We start from the raw sequence: 22,063 nt of genomic DNA, 5'->3' as shown, positions 1-22,063 counted from the left end.
AGTTTTTTAACTTTGCTCCATTTGTGACAAGTTCTGATATTCAAGCCTAAATTCTAAAATATATACTAATATTAAGTTAGTAATCACTTAATAGATCTAAGCAGTATCAAAAGTCTGTTTTTAAAATAAAGCTATCATACATCCATACATCATACCAGTATGAATCATATATGCCAAATAATAATAGTTATCAAACCTGAACATGATCCAGTTTCTAGATCTTAACTACCAGGTCACAGGATTATAGGGGATAGAGGTACAAACTGATTCTGTGGAGATGCAATCAACAAATTTCTCTGTGTGTGTGTGTGTGTGTGTGTGTGTGTGTGTATTAAAACTTATATATATGCTAAAAAATTATTTGAACACCTATTTGATATTAAGAAACTATTAAAACTTTAAGGTATGATTAACAGTACGAAAATCATTTTTTTAAAAGAGTCTTTTTCTCTTAAGAAACATATACTGAAATACAGTGTTACAAGACGTCTGGAATTTGCTTTAAAATAATCCATTAAGAAGAATAAAAATAAAACAAGACTGGCCATATGTTGATAACTGGGTGATGCATACATAAGAATTCATTCTCCTTATCTCTCTATACGTACTTAATGCTTGAAAATATTCATAATGAAAAGTTTTTATTTTTTTTAAGGTTTTTTTAATTTTATTTATTTTTTCCCCCAAAGCCCCAGTAGATAGCTGTACATTATAGTTGCACATCCTTCTAGTCGCTGTATGTGGGACGCAGACTCAGCATGGCCGGAGAAACAGTGCGTCGGTACGTGCGCGGGATCCGAACCCGGGCCGCCAGCAGCAAAGCGCACGCACTTAACCGCTAAGCCACGGGGCCGGCCCATGAAAAGTTTTTAAAATCTATCAGGAAGGTAACAAATGCTGTTCTAGACTGAGAATTAAGGCTTAGATTGCTAACGCTAGAAAAGAAGCAGGAAGCAGTATACTGTGTATTGTTGACTGCTACTCAAAACCTGGTCCAGGGGCCTGGGATAGTCTACAAACTGTTTACTGGTCTGTAGAAAAATTGGGAGTAAGCATTTACAAACTTTTGTAGCAATTTTACAGAATAATTTTATGATTGTTGAATCTAATAATAAAACATTTGGGCTTGCGTTTGAGAAGCAGTGTTAAAACATTTGGACAGTTTACGAATATAGCTTCTTTCTACAACTTGCAGGTACAGTTCATAAAAGAGAGGAAATATACCAAAATATGAACCAAAGTCTTTCAGCCTAAGCTTGCACAGATGAATATTACACTTCAGAAAACTAAGACAAACTGAAGTAATAAAAATCTGTCTTTTCAATGTCTCTTATGAACACAGATGCAAAAATCCTTAACAAATCAAATGCAACAACATATACAAAGAACTATACACCATAACCAAGAGGGGTTTACCCCAGATATGCAAGATTAGTTCAATGTTCAAAAATCAATTAATGTAATCCATCACATCAATCCATCCATTACAATTAATGTAATCCATCACATCAATCCATCAGATCATGCTAAAGAAAAAAGGTCACATGATCACATGAATACATGCAAAAAAGGTATTTGACAAAATCCAACATCCACCCATGATTTAAAAAAAAAAAAAAAAACTCTCAGCAAACTAGGAATACAGGGGAACGTCCTCAATGTGATAAAGAGCGTGTACAAAAAAATCTACACCTAATATACTTAACGGTGAGAAACTGGAAACCTTCCCACTAAGATCAGCAATAAGGCAAAGATGTCTCCTCTCACTACTCCTTTTCAACACTGAACTGAAATTCTAGCTAATGCTATAAGACAAGAAAACGAAATAAAAAGCACACAGATTGGAAAGGAAGAAATAAAACTGTCTACTTGCTGAAGATGTGATTGTCTATGTAGAAATTCTAAAAGAATCAACAACTCCTAGAGCTAATAAGTGATTATAACAAGGTTGCAGGATACAAGGTTAACATACAAAAGTCAACTGCTTTCCTATATACCAGCAATGAACAAATGGAATTTGAAATTAAAAGCACATCACCATCTACATTAGCACTCCCAAAACTGAAATACTTAAGTATAAATCTAACAAAATATGTACAAGATCTATACCAGGAAAACTACAAAATTCTGATGAAAGAAATCAAAGAACTCAATAAATGGAGAGATATTCCACATTCACAGATCAGAAGACAATATTATCAAAATCTCAGTTCTTCCCAATTTGATCAAGAGATTCAATGCAACCCCAATCAAAATCCCAGAAAGCTGGGGGACGGCCCGGTGGCACAAGCGGTTAACAGCGCGCGCTCCGCTGTGGCAGCCCGGGGCTCGCCGGTTCGGATCCCGGGCCCGCACTGATGCACTGCTTGGCAAGCCATGCTGTGGCGGCATCCCATATAAAGTGGAGGAAGACGGGCACGGATGTTAGCCCAGGGCCAGTGTTCCTCAGCAAAAAAAGAGGAGGACTGGCAGATGTTAGCACAGGGCTGACCTCCTCACAAAAAAAAAAAACCCAGCAAGTTATTTTGTAGGTACTGACAAATTAATTCTAAAGTTTATACAGAGCAGCATAATACCCAGAATAGCCAACACAGTACTGAAGAAAAAAAGAAAGTCAGAGGACTGACTATCCTGACTTGAAGACTTACTATAAAGCTACAGTAATCAACAGTGCCGTATTGGTGAAAGAACAGGCAAACAGGTCAATGGAATAGAAGAGAGAGTTCAGAAATAGATCCACATACATCGAGTCAACTGATCTCTGACAAAGGAGTAAAGGCAATACAATGAAAAAAAAGTAGTCTTTTCAAAAAATGGTGCTGGAACAATTGGACATCTACATACAAAAAAAATGACTCTAGACACAGTCTTCACAACCTTCACAAAAATTAACTCAAAATAAATCACAGACCTAAATGTAAAATGCAGAACTATAAAATTCCTAGAAGATAACGTAAAAGGAAATCTAGATGATCTTGGCTATGGCGATGACTTTTTAGATAAAACACCAAAGGCACAAGCCATGAAAGAAACACTTGATAAACTGGATTTGTTATAACTAAAAACTACTGCTCTGCAAAAGAAACTGTCCGGAGAATAAGACAAGACAGAAAAACAGGAAAAAATATTTGCAAAAGACATATCTGATAAAAGACTGTTATCAAAATATACAAAGAACTCTTGAAACTCAACAATAAGAAAACAAACAACCCAATTAAAACATGGCCAAAAGACCTGAACAAACACCTGACCAGGAAGATATACAGATGGCAAACAACCATCTGAAAAAATGCTCAATATCCTATGTCATTAGGGAACTGCAAATTAAAACAGCAATGAGATACCACTACACACCTATGAGAATAGCCAAAATCCAGAACACTAACACTGACAACACCAAATAGTGGTGAAGATACAGAGCAACAAGAACTCTCATTCGTTACTGATGGGAATGCAAAATGGTAGTGCCACTTAGGAAGAGCGTTTGGCAGCTTCATACAAAACTAAACATGCTCTTACCAGACGATCCAGCAATTGTGCACCTTGCTACTTACCCAAAGGAGTTGAAAACTTATGTCTACACAAAAGCCTGCACACAGATTTTTACAGCAGCTTTATTTATAATCACTAAAACCTGCAAGCGACTAAGACATCAGTAGGTGAATAGATAAACTGTGGCACATCCAGACACTAAAATATTATTCAGCACTAAAATGAAATGAGTTATCAAGACATGAAAAAAGATGGTGGAAATTTAAATGCCTATTACTAAGTGAAAGAAGCCCATATGAAATGGCTACATACTGTATGATTCCAACTATATGACATTCTGGAAAAGGCAAAACAATGGAAGCAATAAAACGATCCATGACTGCCAGAGGTTGGGGGAGGGAGGGATGAATAAGCAGAGCACAGAGGATTTTCAGAGCAGTGAAACTATTCTGTATGATACTATAATGGTAGATATATTATACATTTGTCAAAACCCATAAAATGTATAACACCAAGAGTGAACCTTAATATAAACTACAGACTTTGTTTGATAACGATGTCATGGTAGATTCATCAATTGCTGTGAATCTAAACTCCTCCAAAAAAATTAAGTTTATTTTTAAAAATCTGCTTTTTAACAACGTCTTTTAGTCACTAATATACAAGAAACATTTTCTTAAAAAAAAACCACACATCAGTTCTCAAAGAATGACGGAGTTTTAAAAAGGACACAGGAATTTTTGGTCTGAACCTAAAACTGCTCTAAAAAATAAAACCAAATGTGATATATACTCACCCACCTAAAATCTTAAAAAAAAAAGGGGGGGGGGGACAGAAATTAGCACAAAGGGCTCCCACTAGCTAAATCTGGATGGACTCAAGCATCCACATAGATAATAACAGTAAAGGATTTTAAAGCATTGAATAAAATAAAAACCCATAAGTCTACACAGATACTGATACACACACAAATAAATAATAGGAAGAGAAAGTTCTTCCTTACAGCAGAAATCCAACTAATAAATGCAAAAAAGAATAACTGGATTAGAAAATCACCATTTGGCAATCTTCATAATAGATTCAGAAAAGAATCGTCAATGGATGTTAAAACTAGTGGGTGAAAATTTTACAATTAATAGGATATTTAAATAGTTTCCAAGTATCTCCCCACAATAACTGATACATTTCAAAACCTGGTAGACACCTACAAAACCAAGTAATCAAAACTAACCACACCAGTAATGACAACATTTGCCTCCTGATAATGCGGTACTAAGAAGAACACAACATCACTTCTGTGGTAGTCTTGCCAAAAAGTGCAAATTCTGACTCTAATCATGAGAAAATATCAGACATACCATATTAAGAGACTTTCTACAAAATAACCAGTCCTATATTCTTCAAAAACATCAATATCATGAAAGACAAAGAAAGACTTTACTGTTCCACTAAAGGAGCTTATAAAAAACATGGTAATAGACTGCAACACATGATCTGAGATTTTCTTCTCCCTTTATAAAGAACATTAATGGGACAACAGACAAAATTTGAATAATATTTGTACAATCTTACTCATTAAGAATTACATAATAATATCATACAATGTTAATTTCCTGATTTTGATCACTGTATTGTGGTTATGTTAAGGGAAAGCCTTTGTTTTTAGGAGATACACACTGAAATATTTAGGGACAAAGGGGTATCAAGTCTGCAACTGACTTTCAAACAGTTTTGGGGAAAATATATATTTGTATTTATATATATCCACATCACAGAATAAACCTTACAAGTTACAAAAAACTTTCACATACATCATGGTTTTTATCCTGACAAAAACCATGAAATAGGTACAGAAGAGTCCTTTTATATGAGAGTAAATGTGGCCTCCTACCTACATTCTAAACCTTTCTCAAGAACTGTCCGTTCTTTCCATCCCTACCACCAAGCCCTAGTTCATGACTGCTTTCCTTAACTACTTGTTATTCGAACTAGTCTTCCTAGTTTCATACTCCACATCTCTGCCAGAGTGGTCTGTCCAAAAAAACATCTGGTGTTGCTATTCTGCAGCTTTAAAATTTTCAACAACATCCTACAAAGTTAAAAATCCTAAACAGGGCATAAAAGGCCCTTCACGACTGATCTTTAAGTATCTCCTTAGCCACCTTTCCAAACACAAATGCACTCACACATCAAGAATATCCTACAATATTTTTCTTTCATGATTTAGTACTGTCTTTCACCAAAGCATTATTAAGGTGAAATCTACTTTGTTTTACTATAGGAAGATCAGTTCCTTCTCTTGATGTTTGTATCCAATTCTCTCATATAAAGGAAAACGTAGTGCACTTCTTAGATGTGAGTTCATGTCCCTCTCTACCTTTGAGTGGCATCTGAGACACTGGCCAAATCCTGAAGACCCAAGCCTCTTCACCTGAAAAAATTATGATGATAATGCCTTACCTGTCTTAAAGTAGGGGCTAAAACTGATAATCTCAAGATCCACATACTGTGACTAATATTACAAACTGCCAGCTTGAAATAACACCACCTTAAATTTTGTATGGAACTTAAGGCCACAGAAAACTTATTATTTCACTTAAACTTCAGAACCCTCAGGTACTTCCCCCTAAGGTATCTTAGAATCCCCCTGAGGTACAAGTATCTTCATTTTAATGACAAAGAATCTGTGGCTCCAGGAAAGGTGAAATGACTTGCCCAGGGTCACAAAAGCTTTAGAAAGTAAACTCCAGATTCTCATTTTTTTCTCACCAGTGCACCACAGCCTTCTAGGGTGACAAAAACATGTCCCTACAACAAAACATGAATATTAGGTTACAAGACAGGCTGACTGTATAGTGAGTGTCTCTAGCTACCACAGAGCATTGCCACTGTCTCCAAAACAAGTCCCCAAATCTTCACTTTTCTCCAGCTTCACCTCCCAAGCCCCTAATCTGAGCCACCATCAACTCTCACGTGGATTACTGCATAGCCTCCCCACTAATCTTGCTGCTTCTACTCTATCCACCACCCTTACAGAGAAGCCAGATGGATCCTTTAGAAATGTAAACCAGGTCACAACATGAGGATTTAAAATCCTCTAATGGGTTCCCAATCCACTCAGACTAAAACTAAAATTCCCCAGTCTTTCTTGCAAATCTTTACATAAAAAGTGGATTTGGTTCTGTTCCTTTTACAAGCAGGCTCATTCCCATCTTAAGAGTTTTGCATTAGAAATCGCCTCTGCCTAGAATGCTCTTTCCCCAGATTTTCACAGGGCCAGCTGTTGTCACTGAGATCTAGGTTTAAATACCACCTCCTCAGAAAGATTTTCCCTGACTACTCAGTCATTCTCTACCACTTCAACCTAGTTTCATTATCTGCATAGCACTTATCATGATGTGGTATTTTTTTGTTTGCTCCTTTATTGTCTCTCCACATTAGAAAGTAAATTCAAGTAACAGAGACTTTGTCTTGTTCACAATTTAGTATAGTTGCTTTCTGAAATGCTTCACATGAACAGGTCATTACTAAATGTTTTAACTTTAGTAGCCTTTGGAACAGTGTTCTACGTAATCTACTTTTTGAAAATCCTAAACAACCTCAGATCACATAGTAGGTGCCCAATAATAACTTAATTTGCTGAGTGATTTCTATAAAAACAATGCCTTCAGATTTTCAACTTATTACAACAAATCTCCCCAACATATCCCCTTACACACAAAAACAGAGACAGATGGAGAGGGGAAGAGAGAGCTCTTCCCTCTTCTCATCTGTGAAGATGATCCACACTGAAGAGGATCACTCCTAATTCCCAGTCCCTTGACAATAGTAGCTCTGGGGGAAAACGAGATCAGGGACTGAAAAAGGAATAAAGCACTCATAACCTGCAGGTGCTAGCCCTTCCAACTTCATCCACACACTTCAGCCAAACTGAACCCTTGCTGGTCCTTAAACATGACATGTAATCTTCATGTTACCGCCCAACGTGGGGCCTTCTGCTCACCGCAAGACATACCAATAGTCATGAGGCAAGGTGGTAGGAGAAAAAGGACTTTTTTATTACAGCTTGCTAGCAAGAGGGAAGATGGCCGACTAATGTCTAAAAAAAACCATCCTAAGGGGGCACAAATCTTACAGCAGTTATATAGGCAGGTGGGTTATAGGGGAGGGGTTTAGGAATGTTGACCTTCTGGTGTTACAGACTGGGAGTCGCCACACCAGATCTTTCAGTTTTCACTGATGATGGCTCTCAGCATAGACTCTCTGTTTGCGGGTCATCATATTCCTAAGGAACTCAAAAGAACCAAGTTATCATCTTAATCGCAGCTGGAGGTATATGCACAGGCAGGGGCTGTAAAATCAACATAGCAGTTAGATCTCCTGGAGGGTGCATATCCAGCTGGGTTAGTTTGTCAGGTCATTCAAAGTTACGATAGGGTTTCTCTTTTCTACAATATGGCTTCCCTTACGTCAACCTCGTCTTGAGCTGTTATCATTCGTGTCTCCATGCCTTCACTCATTGGATTGCTTCTGCAGAGGATGCTCTCCCACCCCCACCCCCCATTCTTACCTGGTTTTATATACCTAGAAACCTGTTACCACTCTTCCTTCAATAACCAGCTCAGTGTTCCCACCGGTGTAAAGCCCTTTCTGACTCAATCCTAATCTTGTGCTAAATTAAGTCACTTCTTTACCGCTTCATAGTACTTAGTCTAGTGGATTAGGGTTTGTTTCTAATGATCAATTGTGAAAAATTCATTTTTATGTCTCTATAAACAGTATCTGCTATGCGACAGTTGCTCACTAATCAGTTAGTCAACAAAAAGCAACTCAATATTCTACTGATATCAAAGGATAGTATTCCAAAAAAAGATTAGTCAAAAATATTTCTGCAAATTGCTATAGTTCCTCTATTTAAAAACAAACTTCAGCTTCATTAAATACTAAAAAATGAAGTTAATTACCCATCCCAACCAAAAAAGCAATGAATTTAGAAGTGGTTTGTTAAAAATTACAGAAATGATGTCCTGTCTTCAGAATTCCAATCACAGGTGTATTGCTGCAATTTAATGTGCAACACTAAGTAGAGATCCTTTTCTCCATCTGCAAAATAAGGATAATTTCTTCAAATATCCAGGGAATACCATCTTGCAATAATCAATTTAGAGTTGAGAATAATTACATTGTTAAAGCTAAGTAAATTTCAGCAAATGGTGCTGGGACAACTGGATAGCCACCTACAAAAGAATTAAGTTGGACCCCCCACCTCTTACTACATACAAAACTTAACTCAGAATTATCATAGACCTAAATGTAAAGGCTAAAACTATAAAATTCTTAGAAGAAAACATATATGCAAATCTTCTTGACTCTGGATTAAACAATGGCTTCTTAGAGATGGCACCAAAAGCATAAGTGACAAAAGAAAACATAAATTGGACTACACCAAAATTAAAACCTTTTGTGCTTCAAAGGACACCAACAAGAAAGCGAAAAGACAACCTACAGAATAGGATAAAATATGTGCAAATTATTTGTCTGACTTGTATCCAGAATACATAAAGAACTCTTACAACTCAACAATAAAAAGACAACCCAAAGGGCCGGCTCCGTGGCTTAACGGTTAAGTGCGTGCGCTCGGCTGCCGGCGGCCGGGGTTCGGATCCCGGGTGTGAACCGACGCACCGCTCCTCCGGCCATGCTGGGGCCGCGTCCCACATGCAGCAACTGGAAGGATGTGCAGCTATGACAGACAACTATCTACTGGGGCTTTGGGGGAAAAATAAATAAATAAAATCTTTAAAAAAAGAAAAAAAGACAACCCAAATGAAAAATGGGCAAAGGATTTGAATAGACATTTCTCTAAATATGATATACAAATGGCCAATAAACACATGAAAAGATGCTCAATACCACTAGCCATGAGGGAAATGCAAATAAAAACTAGGAGATGCCACTTCACTAGGATGGCTATAATAAAAAGACAGACAAAAACAAGTGTTGATGAGGATGCAGAGAAATGGAACCCTGATACATTGCTGGCAGAAATGTAAAATAGTGCAACCACTTTGGAAAACAGTCTGGAAGTTCTTCAAAGGTTAAACACAGAGCTACCATCTGACCTAGCAATTCCACCCAAGAGAAATGAAAACTTATGTCCACATAAGAACCTGTACACAAATGTTCATAGAAGCATATTTCATAATAGCCAAAAAGTGGAAATAACCTAAACATCCATCAATAAATGAGTGGATAAAGATAAGCAAAATGTAATATATCCATACAACAGCACATTAATTATTCCGCCGTAAAAAGGAATGAAGTACCGACACATGCTACAACATGTAGATAAGCCTTGAAAACACTATGCTAAGTGAATGAAGCCAGACACAAAAGGTCATATATCCTATGATTCCATTTATAGGAAATGTACAGAACAGGTAAATCCATAGAGACAAAGGAGATTAGCGGTTGCCAAGAACTGGGGCAAAGGGGAATGAATGACTGCTAATGGGTACAGGGTCTCTTTTTGGGGTGATGAAAATGTTGTGGATAGTGGTGACGGTTACACAACTCTGTGAATACACTAAAAACCAACAAATTGTATACTTTTTTTTTTTGAGGAAAATTAGCCCTGAGCTAACATCTGTTGCCAATCCTCCTCTTTTTGCTGAGGAAGATTGGCCCAGGGCTAATATCTGTGCCTATCTTGCTCCACTTTATATGTGGGATACCTGCCGCAGCGTGGCTTGGTAAGTGGTGCATAGGTCCACGCCCGGGGTTCCAAATCTGTGAACCCCGGGCCGCTGAAGCGGGGCACACGAACTTAACCACTATGCCACCGGACCGGCCCCATGTACACTTTAAAAGAGTGATTTTTATGGTTATATGAAATAAAACTCAAAGTAGCTGTTATAAAAAAATTAAGAAAAAACTGGAAAGATATGCAACTGATTTCCAACAATGCCTTATCCATTCAAATATTTTTTATTTATGTGAATCCAATGCACATAAAAATTGAACATGACAAAATTGGGTTGTGTTGGTTGAGGAGGGGATGGGACAATCTGCCCTCTATATACAAACTGTAAAAATAAAGGAAATTAGTTTTTTCATTACTAAAAAGTTCAATTCAGGGGCCGGCCCGGTGGCGCAAGCGGTTAAGTGCGCGCGCTCCGCTGCGGCGGCCCGGGGTTCGCTGGTTCGGATCCCGGGCGCGCACCGACGCACTGCTTGGTAAGCCATGCTGTGGCGGCATCCCATATAAAGTGGAGGAAGATAGGCACCGATGTTAGCCCAGGGCCGTCTTCCTCAGCAAAAAAAAAAAAAAGAGGAGGATTGGCGGATGTTAGCTCAGGGCTGATCTCCTCACAAAAAAAAAAAAAAAAAAAAAAAAAGTTCAATTCACTAGGCAACTGAAAAATTATCAACTTTATATTCAATTTAAATGATCAACCTACATTTTAAAATTCAAATTGATGGCTCGTCAAAAACTTCATCTTAACCAAAATACCACCCTCCCAGAAATCAAAGAATGCTTACTGATCCAGATTTCTCAAGTGGTGAAATTACTGATATAATTCTATGAAAGCGCCTTTTACAATTGCAAGTAGCCTAAGTAAAATGCCTAGTATTTCTGGAAAGTTTAACAACAGACTAATTTTAGCTTCAATTATGCTGAAGAGGTTTTTGAAGCTTAAAAAAAGAAATTTTGGGGGCCGGCCCGGTGGCGCAAGCGGTTAAGTGCGCGCGCTCCACTGCGGCGGCCCGGGGTTCGCTGGTTCGGATCCCGGGCGCGCACCGACGCACTGCTTGGTAAGCCATGCTGTGGCGGCGTCCCATATAAAGTGGAGGAAGATAGGCACCGATGTTAGCCCAGGGCCGTCTTCCTCAGCAAAAAAAAGGAGGAGGATTGGCGGATGTTAGCTCAGGGCTGATCTCCTCACAAAAAAAAAAAAAAAAGAAATTTTGTAAAACTACTTTCTAAAAGTCAGTCAATTTCAAGAGAAAAAATATTCTGATGAACTGAAGGAAGAGCACAAGTTTCCACACAGATGCAGTGGCTAAATCAAGATAGTTTACTGCTAAGAGACTATGTATCCATAAAATACCAGGGCTCCTACTCACACACACAACACAACAGAAACACACACACCTATTTTCCAACTACATCAGCATCCACCCAAGTACTACATGATTACACATATTATTCTTGGTATACAAAAATACTATGGACCGATTTGTCTGTGTTTTCTCCCAACAGTGTTGACAGGTAGCAGTGAATCACACATTCTCTTGAGTCTCATCTGCCTCACGATCAATGACACATGCTGCCAACATCTGAGGTTAAGGATGCAAACTGAGACTACAGATTATTTTCTCCTTCCCGTGATGCTGTTACCTATATACAAACATGGAATGACCACCCTTAGCATCACTGGTGCCAAACTCAAACCAAAGCAACTGCCCCAGACTCAAATCTGAAGTAAACTACGGAACTACAGTACTTATTCTTACTTGAACAACAAGACATAATCATTATCAAAATGTTGAGCATTTTCTACAAGAAGAGAACTATGCTGATAATAGTTATAAACATACTGACCAAAAAAGTTTTTTTAGAGACAGTCATAATTTCAAATATTTTGTCTCATAAATCATCAAAGTCCCAGAAACTCCAATACTTAGAAGAGTACAAACTGCACATCCCAGAACACATCTATAACCAAAAATACTTTGTCAGAGCATGTATCCATATTTTCAGTGCTGAATACATGGTCTGCATACATAATAGTGTTCAAGGTTCATATCCATTTCTCAGAGGTCTTAAAAGTCTAACTGGGGGAAGTAGAATAACAACATAAAAGATAAACTGAAATCCAGGCCAGCAAACGCAAAGGGAAAAAAAAGAAACAGTCCCACACAAGAGAGGAGTGACTAGATGCCTTGGGGTTGAAGTAGTCAAAAAGGCTTCTCAAGAGACAGGGCTCAACTAGGTCCGGAGTCAAGAGAGTATCCATGAACACAATCAGAAAAGGGCTTCCAACAGAAAGGCCAAGAGGAGGGACTTCACAGGAACAACAAACACGTTAGTTTGGCTGGAACTAAGGATTCACAAAGGGAAGAACTAAGAGTTAAGACTGAAGAACGGATCAGGGCCAGATTATAGAGAAACTTGAACACCACACCAAGAAGCTTAAACTTCACTTTGCATGTAATCAAGAGCGTTGTGGAAGTTTTTAGGTTGTGATGTGAGGAGCTGAGTGTGTTAAAATGTGCAAGGTATTATTTACCCAAAGCATAAGCAGAGCACAATTTTCCAACTGAAACATCACATCACTGGGAGAAAACGTATTCAAAGCCCAGGTAAAAGGGCTTATTATTGGGGGAAGAGGGACTCCAGCAGCAATGCTCAAATAATACATTGAACCAAATTAAATAAAAAGTGACAGTGGTCTACTTTTGCAACTCCCATATATTTAAAGTTTCCATTTATTATAAAAGCAATATAAGTATAAAGCACATTGAACAGCTCTCACTATATCAATTACACATAACAGGCAATTTACTCCAAATATTGTACAACTGAATTGTGAGTTCCAGAACTATGCTAATCCTCAGGCTTTAAATGTGATATGCCATAACCCTTATCAGTATACAGAGCTGGATTAGGCCATAGGCTTAAAATATACTACCATGAATGAGTTCATCATACTGACCCACGCACATTTCAAGAGTAAATAAATGGGTCTCAATGCTCTGAGGCACTAATAAAAGGTGTTGAAACATCAGCAGAAATAAAAATCCCTCATGATATTCAAATATCCTCACCAAAGATTAAAATGTGTCGTCACTCACTGTCCTCCGAGTTCCCCTAACAGCCCAATAAAAACAATGTTATGAAATTTTAGTATAAGGAGGTGACTGCACATCTTGTTGCAAGATTCAAAAATCAAGGCGAGAGTTCTAAATTTCTTTAGAATCATCTCACTTAACAATAATAACCAAGAGGAGAGATCCAGCTTTATTTTTCACAAACATAGTTTAGATGACTTTCCCAAGGCCCTTGGCACAAGCCAACATAAAATTCCTTATGGTTTTCCCTGGCTTATGATTTGTACACTGAGTCATCCAAGTTTGATCAAAACCAGGGTACCCTTGAGGTCGCACAAGTGATAAAGAATAGAAGAACCACTCATTATATCACATTTCCAAGAGCTAAAGACTTCTCTTCAACTGTGTTCCCAAAACAGTATTTCTGTACATTAAATTTGTTGACAACACCATAGATCATACCGGGAGCAAACCAATCAAAATATCGGGTAGAGGGGACAGCGTTTAACCTGACAGTCTTTGGAGTTACGGAAAGGGGGAATCAATTGACTGATATTCAAAATTCTCAGCAAGAGAATTTCAAAACACCAGTGTATCTCAAAGATAATAGGCCGGTTCAAACTTCCAGACTGAACCTAAACTGCCCGTCCCCTGTGCTTAATGCAAGTATTCATTACAGTCCTTTTGTTTGTTAAATGACCCACACGAAGCCACAGCGAAGAAAATAAGACACTTGCACTGAACAATCGTTATTGCGAGCGAGAGGGGCAGACAATCTTTCCACTAGTTCCAGCTCCTCCTCCCCAGCCCACCCCCGGTGCCCCCCACCTTTATTTTCTTAAACAGAAATGGCAACAACGGGAGGCCACCGCGGGAGGCGGAAAGGAAACGGCGAAGGGACTGAAATACAAGTTTGGAGACCAGCACCAACTTGTGGTGATGGACCCAAGTATTTACGGCCTACTGCAGAGTGGGAGCGAAACCCCACTCACCCACCCGTAGGTGGCAGGAAAAGAAGTTGAGAGGAAAATCTGGCGGAAGAGAGGTAACAGGGCAGGCGGCGCGTCCATCCGCGGCTGATCGATGGCCGGTAAACAAGCGGGGCGGACCCACCCTCCCACAGCCCCGGGCCTGTCCTCGCACCGGGAAAACCCAAGATGGAAGCGCGGCGGCGGCAGATCGTGCCCCCTCCCCTCTCCTCCCCTCCCCTCGCCTGCGATGCCGCCCCGGGGGGCGCGGGCGGGCGGCCCGGGAGACCCGGCGGCCTGGGCGCCGCCAGGGAGCGAGAGGCCGGGCAGGCCGCGGCGGGGGCCGCGAGGGGCCTGCGGCAGGGCGCCCTCCCGGGACCAGGTTACCTGGCGGCGGCGGCTCCTCCTCCAGCTCCTGCTCCTCCTCCCCGTCCGACGCTCGGCGCCCGGCGGCGGCGGCGGCGGCAGCGGCGACTCCCCGAGCAGCCCGCGGCGACGAGCCGAGCCCGGCCCCTCTCCGCCTCCCTCCGCGCCGCCCGCCCCGCTGCTGCCGCCTCCGCCCTCTCCCTTCAGTCAGGACATGGTCTCCGCGGGCCCGCGCGCGGCTGCCGGGGGCGGAGGGGCGGAGAGCAGCCGCGGAGGCGGGGGGGCGCCGGGGGGCCGGGGGAGATACGAGGGGAGGCGGCCTCGGGCGCTGCGGGCTCCTAATGGCGGCGGCGGCGAGGGGCCCCGGAGCCAAATAAACCCCACGGCGAGCAACACAACGTCAAGACCGGACCCCGCCGCTCGCCACCCTGTCATTGGCCCCGAGGCCGCCAGCGGCGCAGCCAATGGGCGGCCGCCTCTTTCCGGGCGCAGGAGGCGGGCCGCGGAGAGGTGACGTCACGCCGGCGCCCGGCCCTATTGTGAGGCCGTGGCGCGTCGCCCCGCGCCCAGTCCGGTGTGCGGCCCCGCCGGCGCCCGCTACGGGCCCTGTGCGACCTGCGGGGGACGCCGGGAGGTGACGCGGGGGCGCGGCGCGCGCGGGGGGGGCAGACGCAGCCGGGCGGCGCGGGGGCGTTCTCTCGCTGTCCGTCTCCCTCTGCCTCTTCTCTGCGACAGATTCACCAGACTGCAAAATCAACCCCCGGGTCTCACGGCACGCCCGTGAGCTGCTTAGTGCGGATTCTGCTTCACTCTTTCTGATACGGTGTCACAGTCTTTGTAAGACACCGGCAAGATAAACGTTTAGGTTGTTTGTGATTCTTTTTCATGTATCTGTTTTTTTACAATGTCTGTTTTTTACTCCTGCCTTCGAGGCGGCTATCCATTTATATGTGTATGTGTATATTTATATATGTTACATGTATACATACATATATGCATGGTGAAAAGCCGTGGAGTTATATGCCAATTATGTCTCAATAAAATTTTTTTTTTTTTTTAACAGAAAAAGGCATGGAAACTGCTTTTCGCTCTCTTCTACTACTTCCTAGCTCTAATTTTGGGCAAACCCAGCTTTCTTGTGATTGCCTTTTCTGTAAATTGTAGATTTAAGGCAGAGGATAAATTACAGCCGTGGGAAAAAAAACCAAAATTCCCAGAGCCCAAGTTCTAAAGAGAATATATGGTGTATTTTATATATTTCTTTCTTTTTTTTTACTGTAAATATAGCCAAATAGACTGAGTCATTTAGCCATTTGCTAAAACCCCATGAGTGTGTCAGATTTTTCCAGCTGGAGAGCTTTGTTTTTCCCAGTGGGACTTCACCTTGCATTTTCATACTTGAAATTTTTTATTTCAATAATTTAAAAAACTATAAAACACAGCAACTCTTTAAAAGTTGTAAACCTCAGTCTCTCTTTGCATAAATATGGCAAATATGTGTGTACAGCTTCACGATAGCCATTCAAGAATAATACCTTATGTAGCTTCTCCTCACCAACAACCTCTTTCATAATCGTTGGTATATTTTATCCTCATAGCCATTCCTGTGATATAGACATTTTCAATAATCCCCATATTCCCAGAGCAACATTATTTGCTCAAGAAGTTGCCAGTAAGTTGAGTTTAAACTGCAATAGTCATTTGCCTACAAAACTTTACACACATCCTCAAACATATAATTAACACAATTTAGGTAAAATTAAACACCACATTGTGTAAGAACAAATGGTTGAATCAACATTTCGCTTTGAAAATATCTTAAGAGATTCTGAGTGCCTCCAGCTTCCCCTTCCTGAACCTCAGCTGCAAAGCGTCTCACCTACAAGTTAATAAGAACCGCAGAATTTGGTGTTTTTATTTAGTTGGAGTTGGAGTTTATTTTGTTAAGGGAGGAGGGTATTGTTTGGGTAAGGCTTATTAACTCTTCACTCAATTTAGCAAACATAAATTAAGTACCATGTGCCAAGGAACAAGAATCACACAAAGATGAGTAAGACACATTGTGTTTGAGGAAACTACAGCCTAGGAAAAAGGACAAGACAAAAATAACCGTAATTATAATATGAGGTGGAATGTGCTAAGTAAATTCAAATGAAAATTGTGTTATAATTGAGAGGAAGAGCAAATCCAAAAATGACTCTGTTAAAGCTGAAAACATGCTTGATACCAGTCCAGGCCCTGGCTATGCGTGAGAATTATCTGAGGAGCTTTTTGAAAATACACATATCTGGGCCCCACCCCAACCCTATTGAAACTGTCCCCAAGAGGAGAGCCTGGGCATGGCTATGTTTTAAATGCACTCCCCAGGTGACTGTAGTATGCAGCCAGCTACTGACAGAGTCCCACCCCTGCACTTTGCAGCTGTGGAAACTAATGCCTAGAGATTTTAAGTGACTTATCAAAAGCCAGACCATCTAGGTTTGGAATTAGAACACAAAGCTTTTGATTTCTCAGTTAAATCTTCTTTCCATTGCACCATATTTGAGTAAAAAAGATGTCAACAAATGCTGTAGATAGCACTGTCACAGTTAAGGACTGATTCATGCTGTTTGGCACAAGAGATTAAATTATCATTCTCCTTACATATATTTCTGAGTTCTGAGGAATATTTCATTTGGGGGAAAAAGGTATCCATTGTTTAAAAAAAAGGCTTTTTTTCTTAGAACTCTTGTACTAGAATGTAGGGACACTATAGTTTTGTTGACAATTAATTTGTTTTGGCTTTTATTTCAGGTGTTCCCCAAACTACTTGTAGAAGATGTAATTTCATTTTACTTTGTCTGCCTTATCGTGAATGTCTTGAATGCCAAATCATGGATCTGTACTTAATTTCATTACTAGTATAAGCCATGGAAAGATTTTGAGCAGGAAAGTGCCGGTAGTAGAGCTATACCTTATCTTGGAATGTCTGTGGGACAAACTGGGGTAAAATTAGAAAGAGGGACCAAAACCAAAGTAGCTGTGGAATGGACAGGGTAGGGCGGGGGTGAAACAGGGGGGCAGTAGAATGTTCAGGGGTTGCCAGTGTCTGAAGCTGGGGCAAAAGAAAGAATCACAAGTCAGAGAACTCTGAATGATAGTGGTGTGATTAACAGTGGGAAATACGCGAGAGGAACTAAAGGAAGGGAGATGTTGACTACGGGTCAGGTATGTCAAGACCCTAGACTCAGGAGGAAATGTGCAGCAAGCAGGGGAAATGCTGGTCTGAAATTTGACAGACTGGAGCTGGAGATAAACCTCAGGGAGTTATCTATGTAGACGTGCAACTGAAGCCACAGGAGTGGGAGAGAAAAAGAAAAACAACCAAAGGGGGAGAGAAAGATTCGTCAGACAGATGAAAAAGGTGTTCTAGAAGCTGAGGGGCAGTGAGCCTCAAGAACGTGGTAATAAACAATGTCAGATTCTACAGACTCAGGAATGAGAACAGAAAAGGTCACTGGATTTGACAAACAAGAGGCTTAGTGACCTTCTAAAGAACAGTTCTCAGTAGGGTGGTAGGGAGAGAAGCCAGATTTCAAAAGCTGAAGGCATGTGTGGGCATCGAAGCAGTGATTATAGTCTACCAGTCCAAGACGTTTGGCAATGAAGGGAAGGAGGGAGATGGAAGAATAGACACAGGGAGGAACAAGAATGAGGGAAAGGGTCTGTTTTCTTATACATATTTTTTTAAAGAGTGAGCATATCTGAGCACTTTTGTGAGCAGAGAGAAGGTAGATAGGGAAAACAAAAATGATTGAAATCCAGGAGGAAGGTAATCCAGAGCACAGTGATTTGTCTTGGCAAGCGGGGGGAGGGGGTGCTTTCTTTCTCAGAAACAAGAAGAAAGGAAGACATGAAAAATAGAGCTGCAGAGAGATTCTGATGAGAGAGAGAGGTGATGGAGTGGACTTCGTATCCTTTCTCCTCTGGGGGAATCAAGTGCAGGTCACCTGCTAAGGGTTGGGCTGGGAGCTGGAGTAGAACAGAGGGACTTTGGGACAAGGATTGTGAGGAAGCAAACTGAGAAGAGTGAAGAAAGAACTACAAGGAACCACTTTCTCCAGGAGGTCGAGCAGCCCTGAGTCAGGCCTAGAACAGGGAGGCCAGACCACAGAGGCTACCGAGAGGTGGACCTGTCCAAATAAGGAAAGTTAAAGGCTCTTTGCTGAAGGACATGATAATAGGTCCAGCTTGCTTAGGGTCTGTTGGGGGATCTGTGCTTTTATGAAGCAAGTTTTATAAAATTGGTGAGCTCCCCTCAAAAGAATACTAGAAAGTTCAATTGTTACAAGAACAAATTCTCAGCCACGCTGCAGAAAATATCAGTTGTATAAACTGCAAAATATCTTCCACTTACTATATATGATCAACATGATTCCTCAGTGGAAAAACCTCTTTACAATGGAAAATGCAACTTAATAATGCTGCCTGACCCATTCTTATGCGCTCAATGACACGGTTCTGTGGAATATAGGATCATCCTGTGATCCTTGCGGACACCAACCACAAACCTGCCTGGGACAGAACCTCTCATGGAAGGGCAAAGTATGTGTGTTAGGCATCAGACAGAATACAGCTCGTTTGACTTACCCGAGTTGTGGTCTGTGCTAGGACTAGTGTTGTCCCCATGAGTAGGAATTTATGCTCATAATAACAGGATCACCCTGCATCAAGATTAAGAAATTTTCATAAACCTTCAACTAGGTATTCTTGTAAGCTAGACTTACTGAGTTATGAGAGAATTGTTGAAGATTTATTGAGTCCTTTTGAGAAGTTTGGAGACATCAAGTATCTGAAACAACTTCACTTGTGTTATTCTCTGGACTTAGAAAAGTTTTGTCAGAGGCAACAGTGAGGGCTGGAAAGCACATGGACTTGGAAGTCAAACAGACCTGAGTTTAAATTCTACTCTTCCGCATAGCTATCCCCTGTGAGGCCCAGTTTCTTCATCTGAGAAATATAGGGTAATATTTCTCTGGCAGATAATTGAAGATTTAGTGAGACTAGAGGTGAAAAGCCCTGGCAATAGTCGTAAGTATTGGATAAATGTCAGTTTCCTTGCTTTGTGTTTCACTTAATACAGGTCACATTTATTGAGAAATTACTCCCTGTCAGACACTGTGCTGAGTGCTGGCTATGCAGAGACAAATAAGGCTGTCTCTGCACCAAGGGACCAACAGTCTAGTGGGGACAGTTCTTAACCTGGGGTCCCCATACCGTCTAGGGGTCTGTGAACTTGGATGTGAAGAAAATACATCTTTGTTTCCACTAACCTTTAATGGAAATGTAGCATTTATATCAATTATCAACATACTCAACAAATCACTAGTATTAACAGACCTGTGGCTTTGGAATGAATAGAAATCACAGATTTCTTAGAACACATTACAATTGTAGATATCTCAAAACATAGTTTATGCTTGTCACAACTGCAAAATCATGTCAGCCATTAGACTTGCCACTAACTTATTATTTAATGTATTTTAAAAGTACTATTACAGATTTTTAATATTTTGACGAGTGTATTTCAATTTAATCAGTTTCCTTGTAATCTCATTTATTTTATGCTTTAAAAAAATTATTCTGAAGCAGCCATGACACAAAAAAAGGTTTCAACCCTAATCTAGGTAGTGGAAGGTTGAACTGTATTCATTTCTCAGAACAGAAAGGCAAACTCCATATAAAATACTCAGTTTAGGGCCGGCCCTGTGGCTTAGTGGTTAAGTGCGCGCGCTCCGCTACTGGCGGCCCGGGGTTCGGATCCCGGGCACGCACCAAAGCACCGCTTCTCCGGCCATGCTGAGGCTGCGTCCCACGTACAGCAACTAGAAGGATGTGCAGCTATGACATACAACTATCTACTGGGGCTTTGGGGGGAAAAAAATAAATAAAATTATAAAAAAAAAAGTAGTTTACTAATGTTCCAACGTAGGTCGCAGAGTAGGAAAGCCATACAATTCCCTGGGAAAGTAGAAATGGGAAGTAAAGGCTGTTTCACAGGTAAGTATGATTAGCTGAGTGAGGAGAGAAGAGAAAAAGAACCTGAAGATAGGGGGAAAGTTGAGTGACTCCATGAGGAGTAAGATGTCTCTCTTAGGAAACCCTAAAAAAGTGAAAAGCAGGACGGATATCTAGTCAACCTCAAATGTGCTTTAAGTCTCGCCCCATGTGAATGACCTCAAAGGGGATATTTACCCAGTTTATGGTTTTTATAAACATACCTCTTCCCATTTTAGTGCTGACAAGGTGACACCTCCACCAACACCCCAACACACACACACATACATACACATACACACATATGCACACACACATACAAATACCTACACAAGCACACATACACATACACCTACACATCACACACAGGAAAAAAAACCTACTGATCTAGAATCTAATACTTTATTACATGTCTTATTGTTGTAATGCTCATGGAATTCAAAATATTCTGCCATTTTGCCAAACACTAAAATGATAAATGTCTAAAAAGTTAGGAATGCTATAATATTTTTCATTCCTTTCCTTCCAGTCATTTCAGAGACCACATAGTCTAAAAATATTTCAAAATAGTTGAAAGTATTCACGATGTCATTCAAGGATTTCTAAAATTAATAAGAGTGGTTCATGCCAATGATTTCATTTGCTTTGAAAACAATATGTAAATTCAAATCACGGACCAAAGAGAATAGTCCGCATGGGGCTTCACAGCTAGGAGGAAACCATGAAGCTCACAATGTTTTGTTGCCTTCCGTGTGGAAGCTTTATAGTAGCTATAGATTTAAAATACACAAGCTAAGTGTTGAAAAGGGGCTGATCAGACAGAAATGTAGTTTTATGACCAATACAAAATTATTCAGTTCCGCATAAGGAAGAAAACATGAATTATATAACTAATGGACTCATTGGCTGGTATTCAGACTTTACCTGGAGCTTTAACAGTGAATAGAAATTGGCGTTCCTGTATTTTAGACGCTTGGACTCTTTGATTCATTGATGTATCCTGAGCACCTAGCATGGTCCTGGGCACATACAGGTGCTCGAGAAATATTTATTGAATGAATCAATTAACTTGGCTTTCTTGATTTTCTACTTCAGGATATTTTCAACCATCATTATTCTAGTTCAATAACCTAATGCATTTAAATGTCGATCAAGAACCTAGAGTAGTTTGATATTTTGTTTTCTTTTTACTTTGGTTTGTAATTATATATCTTGTGGAGAATTTTAAATGTCAAGTCTTATAAATGAATGCAGATGAAAATTATATTGAACATTTACGTTAACTTTTGCATTTAGCAATCTTTAAAAAGAAAACAAGATGTATCTTATGAAATTTGTCCAGGGTGTGGTGGGCTTCAGAAGATCCA

General features: G+C 40.4%; 1 protein-coding gene across 2 annotated transcripts in view; it reads right to left on the bottom strand.

Moving 5' to 3' along the window:
• ZRANB1 (zinc finger RANBP2-type containing 1) overlaps positions 1-15,030 on the bottom strand; it is a 64,860-nt gene extending 49,830 nt beyond the window's left edge. For both annotated transcript variants that reach the window (XM_058544247.1, XM_058544248.1), the window contains exon 1: positions 14,682-15,030. The gene's annotated coding sequence lies outside the window, so the exon portion shown is untranslated. The remainder of the gene's footprint in view (positions 1-14,681) is intronic.
• Between the last annotated feature and the right edge of the window lie 7,033 nt (positions 15,031-22,063).

The sequence above is a fragment of the Diceros bicornis genome, chromosome 6 (genome assembly GCF_020826845.1).
Source record: "Diceros bicornis minor isolate mBicDic1 chromosome 6, mDicBic1.mat.cur, whole genome shotgun sequence".
Classification (NCBI taxonomy): Eukaryota; Metazoa; Chordata; class Mammalia; order Perissodactyla; family Rhinocerotidae; genus Diceros; species Diceros bicornis.
Note: the sequence above shows the minus strand (reverse complement) of the source record. Positions and strands in the feature narration are given on the sequence as shown.